This window comes from Crocodylus porosus, unplaced genomic scaffold (genome assembly GCF_001723895.1).
Source record: "Crocodylus porosus isolate Cpor-Errol unplaced genomic scaffold, CroPor_comp1, whole genome shotgun sequence".
In the NCBI taxonomy this organism is placed as follows: domain Eukaryota; kingdom Metazoa; phylum Chordata; order Crocodylia; family Crocodylidae; genus Crocodylus; species Crocodylus porosus.
The window spans coordinates 127,205,697-127,216,104 of NW_017728943.1; the positions used below are offsets into that span (position 1 = coordinate 127,205,697).

Sequence of the window (10,408 nt, forward strand, 5' to 3'; positions counted from 1 at the left end):
CCATATGTACTTTCTAAGTGCACTGCATAGCCTTACTGATCCAACAAACAATCCCAGTAATTGAGTTACTTAAGGGTACTAAATGAGGCAAGAATTCTTCAACCTCTTCAACATGGGGGAAGAAGAAGAATTTGTTGTTTGGGAAACTCCTAAGGGACTTCATTTGGACCAGAATTTTTACCTATAGTCAACAAGAATCAGGGACCTGTGGGTAAGAATAGTTAGGACTAGAAATATTCTTTGCTGATATCTTAGATTCACTGAAATCAAGTTCTAGATCAAGTATAATGTTACATATCATCATCAAGTTTTGAGTAACAACTTCAGTGGCTCTGATGGACAAACTTCTGTTCCCTTAGACATCATTGATTGTATAGTACTAACATAACAGCTATGAGAGTGTGCAGAAGTAAATAATATAGCACCAAACTACTGAGTAATTTATTCCCACTAGATAAGTCCCAGAGAATTAGGATTAGGACATTCTTTGTCACATTAACTATTACCTTGCAAGGCATTATGTATGGAGGAAGAGTCCTCCTCCATACTTTCATTAGTCACTCTTAAAAATGTTTACCCACCCTTTGATAACTAGATGAAATGCCTTATTTCTCTGAAGAACTGTAAACAAATGTGTTTAAACCCCAGGTCTACAAATGGTTTCGGGCTGCATCTGTTCATAATGTGAAGGGTAAAGTTATACATTATATTCAGGCCAGACTTAATCTGTGGAATGTTATGTGATGTTAAAGTTAAAACATGCTGTGAGCAGTTGCACATTAATTGTTAACACTTTTTCTTTGCTGCACAACTCTGACTTGCCATTAGAGGGCTGGTGAACAGGGGCATGGCTAGCAGCCAAGATACCTGAGAGTTATCCCTGGCCTGGGTTGGAGAAGAGGCAGGGAGTGGTCAATCCTGGGATGCTGGAAGACTTCACATTGCTCACTTTAGCATCACAGAGCAGACTGAAGTTACCCTAACATGAGCTAGGTAGCATGGTTCAGAGTTAACCTTTGCCGAAAGTGGCATAAATATTGGCTCAGAAGGCACTTAGCATGAATTAATGAACTTCAATGTGTGAACACTCACATTTTAAATACCCATAATATGGCCTAAGTGCAAAAAGCAGCTTCACCTTAAGAGGTCACATAACACAAATAAACTGCTTGAATGTGTGTTTTCCTGAGTTTCAGCTATACTTACTAAGTGAAGAAAAGCTAAATTTAAGACATACCTGTATCACTTTGGATCTACAGCATCAAATCCTAGATTGTTATCGAGATTTGAATCCTTAGTGTTTTGGTAGATACCTCCTTCTTGGAGCTGGGTAACAGCCAACATATTTGACTGACACAAACATTGTACTTTTTAAATATTGAAAGCAACTATTATTATAATTATTTTAAAAATTCCTTTTTTGTAGCCAAAACTTCACTAAATTTTAACTAAATTGTCACAAAATTATCCCCTGCAAAGCTGTAAAGCTCTTTCCCCATGTATTAAAACAAATTTATTATTTGTTGAAAATATGTCATCCAAGTCTATTCATAACTCCTAGCTGCAAAAACCTGTTGTCTTAGTGTTTAGCTACCTTAAACAAAGAGTCTTATTTGGTTTGATTGACTGATTGATTGATTGATTGTATCAGTGTTATTTGAATCCCTGTATAGCAGGTTTACTATGTCTTGTAACTGGTACTTGTAAACTAGTAAGTGCCAAGTAAAGAATATAAACATAATCAAGAACAAAACCACTACTTTGCTCTTTGTTTACATGTCCTTTAGCATAATGGTGGCAAAAAGACTGGTGCTTTTTCTTTTTTGTTTCTCTTTTGGAGAGTGCTTATAAGTAGAATGATGAGTATTCACAGTTGTTTCAAAGATCAGAGCAGATAGAATCAAGTACCTTTGATTGCTGAACCAAAATAACTTATCATATTGACTCTAACTATGGGAGACAGTTTTTAGATGGTTTCATATTTAAACATATGAGTCATACATATTATACACTATTAGACCCATCCAATGCAGTCTCATCCAATAAACAGATTTAAAAAATATTCTGAGTCTCTCATCACTTTTTTCCCCTTAATATTCACAGCAGGTGACTTTTTCCTCACTTGTATAAATACTTTGTTAATTTAAATCAAGGTTATTTAATGATTGGAAGAAAACTTGATGGAGATTTAAATTTAAAAGTAGGATTTCTAGTTATTTTGCCTTAAACTGCACAAAGCTGAATGTTATCCTCACTGGGCTCCCCAGGCTAATAAATGAGTGGGAAAAGAAAGGACACAGATTATGTGAATGTGATTTCTGAAGGTGCACAGAGAACACTTCGGGAGTGCACTTAGAATAAGTGGTGTACGTGGATGCTAAAAGTGACAAAGGGCCCTTATCTTTAGACAAGGAACTTCTCCCTTCATACCCTGAAAATGCTTAAGGCTGGTAGGGGGAGGGACTACTTGGAGGGAGATGTCACAAGAAGGTAGATGAAAAGGAAGTGAAGATGACAATATGAGACAGACAGTTAAAGGATGGCTTTTGAGAAGTACATACATTTTGATATTTCTCTCTCAGTTTCACCTGCTTCAAGTGGCCAGCCTTTGGAAAGGTTATAAAAACAGGCACAAATGCTGGACTATACAGGTACCTTACTACATGCCATGAATAGAAATTGGAATTTCAGTTCTACAGAAAACACTTCCACACTTTTCTCATACTGAGCAGAGAAAAATGTTTACTATTGACATTTTTATGTGAATAAAAAATTTTGATTTGTAAATGTCGAAGCATTTTGTTTGGTTAATTGAACTGTCCCAACTTTTGTTTTCCAAGCAAATGAGTCTATCCAACATTAAAATACATCTCTCTCTTGCTTTAGATCCAGGGTACTATAATTTAGGCATCCCTTTGTCTCCTATATGCTGGGCTTCTTGGCTATTTTCCCCATGACATCCCTATAGTCAAGTGACTCCCATAAAGCAAAACATTTCAGGTTACTTCAACAAATTAAAATATTTCCTTTAGGGTTGAACCTATCAAAAACAAAACAGTTAAAGAAGTCTTACTTCATCTTTCTTTCTTTTTTTTTGTTTTTTGCTAGAAATTGATTTTTTTGGCAACATCAAGTTTTCCTCGGGGATCTCAGCAGCTGTTTCTTTCCCTTTCCTTTATGCCAGAAGTTGAAGAATTCCTGCCTTATTTTTTGTTTTTCTGCTACAAAAATTACATTTTTTTGGCAAAAGTCAAGTTTTTACTGGAGAAATAACTGCTATTCTGTAAGCTGGTGAATATTAATATATACAAAATGGAGCAGCCTCACCAAAAAGGCTGAGAGGAACCTTGCAGGCTGATTTACAGCCCAGTGGTAGGCACTCTTCAGGTTATGGTAGACTTAAAATTTCATTTTCTGGATAATTTCATATCAGCTCTAGAAAAGAGAGCCATTTCTATTAAAAGCATGTTGTAATTTAAAGAAGAAATCTTGACTCTGTTCTTTCAGATTATATCAAGGGAGGTAGAAAAAGAATAGATTTTTTCGTCTTTTCATTTTTACTTAAAAATGGCAGTGGGGGCACTTCGGCTAAAGCCCATTGAACAAGATTTAGTTCAAGTGCCCCCACTGCTACTTTTAAGTGCAGGGATGCTGATGCACAAGACGTTCAAATTAAAGCACAACTCCCCCACCCTTGGAGCACATGTAAAAGTGCCCTTAGAGACTAACAATTAGTTAGCTCAGGGCTGGCCAACTTCTAAGTGGCTGGGGACTGCATTCCCCTGGGCTATACCAGTGGGGATTTCACCAGCAGGAGCCAAGGGCCTCTGGGCTACATCCTGCATGGATGAGGTTGAAAAAGTTTCTGGCTTCCAAACAGTAATAATATCAGTGGTAGCCAAAAGAGGAGATATTTGGTTTGGCTGTGAAAGTAGAGACCCCAGTGCAGGGACCATATATATTCTTTCAGGTGATGTTATGGGAAAAGATGTCTTTCCATTTCTTGGAGAACAATCATCCATACAACGTCATCCACCATACCAATTGGCTTTTTGAAGATACTAAAGCAGACAAGAAAGCCAAGGACTGAAAACACAGCTGTCCTCCCATCTCTAACTGTAGATAGAATACTAACCTCTTCCACAACATTGTTCTATTATACATTTTTGGTGTACAGATCATTCCATAATGGAGGATTACACTGAAGATTCATAAATGAGATTAAAAACTGAATTCAAATGGTGAAAATGCTTTATGTATCCCTTCCTCTTTCATTTGGCTTATTGTCCATTAAGCTGTGCAGTTAATATATTCTCTCTCTTTTGTTTATGTTTTCTAGTTTATATTTTCTAGGCAGCTTTGAGACACAGGTATAGTGCATACCAATTATGATGACTTCATCTTCAGAGTATAATATTCACTACATAAGACTTCACTAGAAGACCATCCAAAGACTCAGTTGGTCTAGAGGGCAGGTGTGTGCCCCTAAGTGGAGTGGAGCAAAACAAGTATGTAATGAATAAACATACCACTTGATCTAGGTTATCAGTGAAGTTGCATCTATTTTATGTACCATTGTACCTGGCTGTCAGTGAGGATGAGCTAGTATGTGGATCCTAGGTCTCCTTTGTGAATCTAACCTTGGGTGACTTGTCAAGGGCATGCAAGCAGTCTGTGGTAGAACAGAGAATTGAAGCTGCTGCTGCTGCTTAATATCAGGCAAGCATTACAAACACTGGGCTAACCTTCTTCTGTAGATGGTGATGATCTTCAGGCCCTGAAAGCCACAGAATATAATTATATGAGAAATCCTCACTATTCAAGCTTTTGTTTTTATACCTACTTTGGGAGTTGAAGTTAACTACAATGGCTTAGCTGACATTCACAGGACAGAATCTTACCACTGCCAGAGGCAAGAATTTCTCAGTTAGCCGTAAATCTTCACCTCTGAAATAAAAGTAAGTTTATTCTGTGGATGTGTATGTTTTGAGTTTGTTTTGATTTGTTGAATCGTTAATGTAGGGACTAGTAAAGCTTGTTTAAATGATAGTTTGAATGCTATCACTTGGAGGTGGCTTATTTATTTCACAAGGCCTTATTTTTTTCCTGTATGTAAGGAATTTATTTTTCAAGGAGGTAGATGCTGTACAAATAGTCATGTTCTATGACTACATTAATAACATGACTTCATGGACACTTCAGCACCATCTTCAGCACTATCTTTCCTTAACTCTCTCCTATAGCACATCTGTGGAACATTTACTGATTGCTGCTGAAGGACCATTAGAAATATCATTTATGGTATTTATAAGTATTTTATTCGTATTCACAGTACATTTAAATTTTTAAGTAATTCATAAATGATTCTTTGGATATTAGCATAATTATGGTATACCAATAAAACAAAAGAATGACCTCAAGGTTGTAGGAGTGCATAGGGTGTCTAAAGTAGTGTAAGAGAATATAATGCTATTGTTGGGGGTGCTATTGAAAATGTAATAAACTATTTTATTTAGTGTATGTATGAAATACTTCAATTGGATTTCTCCTGGAAAAAGTCTGCATAAAGGATTGCTTGTATTTCTCTCTCTCCAAATATTGATATAGCAAGAGAGAATGGACAGAAAGGGGGAAAAATAGACCAAAATAATGTGAGGGAAACCAGCTCTCTCTCCCAGGAACCCAGACAGTCACTATGGTGCTTCCTGACAGAGTAAAGCAGCAGGAGCCAGCTAATGAGGCAAGTCATCCGTTATCATTGCAGTGCTTAGCCTGATTTAGTTATCTGAATCAAAATGACAGATTCAGGAGGAAGGCTCCTGGGAACTTGACTGAAAATGTTATGTTGATGTTACCATGCATTGATCAGTCTAGTGAAGTGCCTCTTGGTCTCCATGCCAACAGTGAATAGAAAAAAAAAGTGGGGGTTAGGGGGCACGCTTTAGGAAAACTGATATTGGATAAGATATTTGCTTTATAAACAGGTTTAGTTAAACATTGAAATAAGCTTCATGCCCAGAACAACTCAGCACTCTTCAACATATAGGAGGTTTTATAATGTAATTTCAGCTTGTCAGGAACAATTTTCCTCTTTCCCTTTAGGATTACTTATAACTTTAGCTTTTGCTGCTGCAGCCTGTGTCACTGGTTGATTATTAACTTTATTCCAATGTGAAAATAGGAAACAGATAGCGTTTAACTGTTTCAATACCATTCCACGCTACTTGCCAATTCCAAAAGCCAGGAATACCTCTGTTCTCGGAGTGCATTCAACATACTAACTAAGAAGTTACAATGGTCTATAAAAAAGGTATTGAAGGAAAAAAAGAGAAAAGACAAATAAAAAGATTCACTGGAAGGGAAAATGAGGAATTGACAAATAGGTCTGACAACAGGTTCCAGGCAGGGATTAGACATTTTACAGTTTTAGGCAAACATTTAAGAAAAGGTTTTATGCAAGGGAGAAAAATCTACTTTGTGAAAAGGCCTTTTAGAAAAAGAAACAGACACAGAGAAGAACAGACAGACTTATTAGAGAAAAGTGTAATCTGCTGTTCAGACTTTGTTAATCTTTTAGTGTAAGAGCTAGAGATGGACTGTAAGAAAGCTTATACAAATCTAAAACCTACCAGCATTTAAGATAATAATGGGCATGTACCTCAATAGTATAAGTGAGCTTTCAAATAGGACTGTCATGTAAACTTTTAAGTGGCTCTCAATTCAAGATTCAGAAATTTTCTTTCAAAGAAATGTGAATTGACTCATGACCCCTCCATGGAATTTACAATTATTCAAGAAAATGCAATCTTATATACAGTTGTATGAAAGGGTTTTGGCATTTCATATAAACTACTCTGGGTAGTCACCTCAAATGTTGCATGCCTTTCAAATGAGCAGAACAAGAGATGAATTGAAAACCTCTACATTAGGCATTTACTAGCAAAACACTTATGTTTAGTCTGCATTCTCCCTGCAATCCCTAGATACAACATTGTTGCAAAAGGTGTCACAAAACCATGGTTTAAAAAATAGTCATTGTGAAATTAAATGAAACATTATATTTTAAAAAAATTCTACAAAATGGGAATTCTAAAATTTCATTGCAGTAACATTGCAACCTCTTTGAAATATTTCCAAGGATCCAAGTAGCACCAACTGGGATATTGGGTTTCTTGGAAAACCCTGAAGCTTGAGCTACTGAGGAATCATAATCTTGAGATTTTGGAAGCAGAGGGCTTACCAGGGTTCCAGGGACTTAGCTACCATCAGTCCACCAAGTGAGCTACCAAGGAAAAAGTGTTTTTAAGCCTTGATGTAGAGTTGCAAGTTTAAATGATCAGAACCCTCAGTAGCTTACAAGGTGAGCCAGTGTCATGGAGGCAAGGTGTAGAAGTTACACTTATTTTCATGGTAGGTGCTCAGAAAGCACTCTGCAGCCATAACCAAACAGATGGTCCGGCATATGGAATGCTGTAAAAATAGCAGATCCTAAGAAAACCCTGGATGGATGTGGTATCAGTCTTCAGTGCTGTAATTTAGAGTTCTGTAATGAACTGTCCCACATCCTATTGTGATTCATGTTATGTTATATTTGGCCAGCATCTCATGGAACAGTGGAAACCCCACCGCTCCAACTCAAGGGGTGGTGGTCTAGCCTTGGCCAGAGCTCATCTCCTTTGCCTGAGCACCAGGCTGGCTTTGCTCCCAGGCTGACCTGAGGTGGTGAAGCCCCTGTTTCCAACCCCCAGCCCCTTGTTCCTCCCAGACAGCTGTGAGCCACTTTCTGGTATTATGGTTAAGTGTGCAGATTCCATCAATCCCATCTGGACACTTGTAAAGATTGCAGCTTTGATTAAGAGTTGTGCTGTTTGATGGACATTGCACTTATACAGGAGGCTGTTCAAGATGTTCATCTTGTACAGTTTTGTTTTTCAGTGCTCCTATCCAAATCTCAGTCTGTTCAGCTTGACCCATGCTTCTCTGTCAAGGTCATGTCCAGTGGGGGACTTGTTTGGTGCTGGTATAAAATGCTGTAGGAATAGATTTCAGACTGGATTACTCAGAATTATCATTTCATTTCCATTTACCCTACCCCCTAGTGGTGCACCAAGAAAGATTTTTTGGCCCAATATCAATGGCAGATTATTAACTAGCCATATCAGTCAATACTGACCTGATTGCAGATATGCAGCCTGGCAAATTGGAGAACAGCGCCTGGTTGGTAAGTTTGTTGCGGGGAATGGGATAGGGGGAAGAGGTGTTGGGGGGCAGATTGAGGCCCCCTCAATGAGGGAGGGACAGGGGAAGGCACTGTCCTGCCAGGGCGGGGTGCAGGATGGACCAGTGGCTCATCCACAGAGTGGAAGCAGCAGCTCCCACTGCTCTGCACACCCCCAGGGGAGGTATAGTGGGCAAGTGCCCCAAAGAACAATGTGTGAGGTGAGGGAAGGGTGCTGCTGTGCACTCAGGGATGGGGTATGCCACTGGCCTCTTCCTAGTGTGGGGGATGGACCTGGGTTGTGCTTGAGGTGGGCAGGGCAGGGGGTTATAGCCATCCCAAAGTTCACTGTAACCCACTACATAGCCCCCTTCCAGTGCCACTGCTGCCCAGTCCAAGCATAGCCTCAGTCCTGAGTGGGTAGCAGGCATCTTGCCCTCACCCCATGCACAGATCTGGGGGGGACATGTGTCCCCCATGCCTCCCCTGGGATGTGTGCAGTGGCAGGAGCGCACCCCCTTCCCTCCATACCCCCTGGATGAGCTGGAGCTCCATCCTATGCCCTGCCCTGCCCACCAGCTATGTAGCACCTGTCTCTGCCCCTGTCCCCATCCCTGTCCCAGACCCACTCCCTTTGTCACTGTGTGGGCCTCAATCTGCCCTCCAACGCCCCTTCTCTCCCTCATGCCCCTTCCCCCCTAGACTCACCGGCCAGACACTGCTTTCCAAGCTGCGAGGCTGCGCTCTTGGTCCTGTGCATGCTGTGGCTGTGCACATGCATGCGGCATTTATTGGTGACATTATCGGCCACATCAGCCAAAAAACCTGATTACCAAAAATGGCAATTTTCCTTTTAGCAATGCTAATTTGATATGGACCAAGATATCAGTGCACTTCTTCCCACTCTCCTCCCCTTATATAAATTTAGTGCAATATATAAGGCTGTAGTAGCCAACCTTACAGGTCTCCATGGGCCCAGAAACCCAGCAGCAGAGGAGCAGTTAGGGTCTGTCTTCTTATGTCATTTGGTCTAATGTCTCCTAGAATGCAGGGAATATATCTGTGTGTAAGTTGTGAAACCTGTTATGAGTCTCTATGCACTAAGTACAGTATCAAGGTTTTTAGTATGACCACTTTTAGACCATACAGAACAGTAATCTTCTGGGGCATATACCATTGCAAATGTAGTGGTTCTGAGCACTTTAAAGTTGGTGTTAGACCCTGAATCCATGGGGTGCCCAGTGACTATGGAGATGACGATCCAGTTGCTCATGGATCCTGTTACTCATTAGCCAAAGCAAGCAGGGAGCAAACAACAGCGCACATTGCTTGCAACAGCTTTATTCAGAATGGAGACAGCTTCAGGCAAAGGTACCAAAAAAACAACAAACCAGAGACCTGCTGTGAACATTAGTTCTTTTCACATTTTACATGGGAATAGGTTGATCCTCTGAGAACATTCAGGAAAAGATCAACCCCCAAAACGCACAAAAAAATCATATTGGACACCTCACAGTGGATGAAACTCTAACTTTGACCACTACATTGACTGCTTTAGGGAAAGAACGAACAATGAAATAATCATCAACACACGCCACCATAACAATCTGTGTCTACCAGAGAAAAAGGTGATAGAATCTCTAAGCACCAAATAGTAATAAAACAAGCAGATAAAGGAGGAGCCACAGTTATCCTAAACCGTGAAGACTGCATAAAGGAAGTCAACAGACGACTCTGACATCACCTACAACAAAGAACTACAAGAAGATCCTACTCCCCTTTTCACCAAGAAACTCAATAATACTATCAAATCATTTCTATAATGACTACAAGAAAAACAACAGACCTTGATCCCACCACTACCTAACCCGGGACTTTTTATACGCTCCCTAAAATCAACAAACAAGGGAACCCTGGCAGACCTATCATATCCAACCATGGGACCCTAACTGAGGAAATAGCAGGTTTCATTAAATCAATCCTAAAACTGCTCATCACCCACAGAGCAAGTTTTGTCCAAGACACTATAGACTTTCTACAGAAACTTAAAAACATAGACCACCTTTCCAGCAACACCCTTTTAACCACCATGGATGTTACCAGCCTATATACCAACATCCCACATGAGGATGGTATCCAAGCCTGCCTTACGTATCTACAGAAACAAGATTACAACTCAGAATACAGACC

General features: G+C 39.8%; 1 long non-coding RNA gene across 1 annotated transcript; it reads right to left on the bottom strand.

Moving 5' to 3' along the window:
• Nucleotides 1-2,429: 2,429 nt before the first annotated feature.
• On the bottom strand, nucleotides 2,430-10,167 carry LOC109319309. The gene is made up of 4 exons (XR_002103478.1): nucleotides 9,708-10,167; nucleotides 8,750-8,752; nucleotides 8,088-8,095; nucleotides 2,430-2,440 (listed from the first exon to the last, which is right to left on the bottom strand). It is a non-coding gene; the product is annotated as an uncharacterized LOC109319309 (long non-coding RNA).
• Between the last annotated feature and the right edge of the window lie 241 nt (nucleotides 10,168-10,408).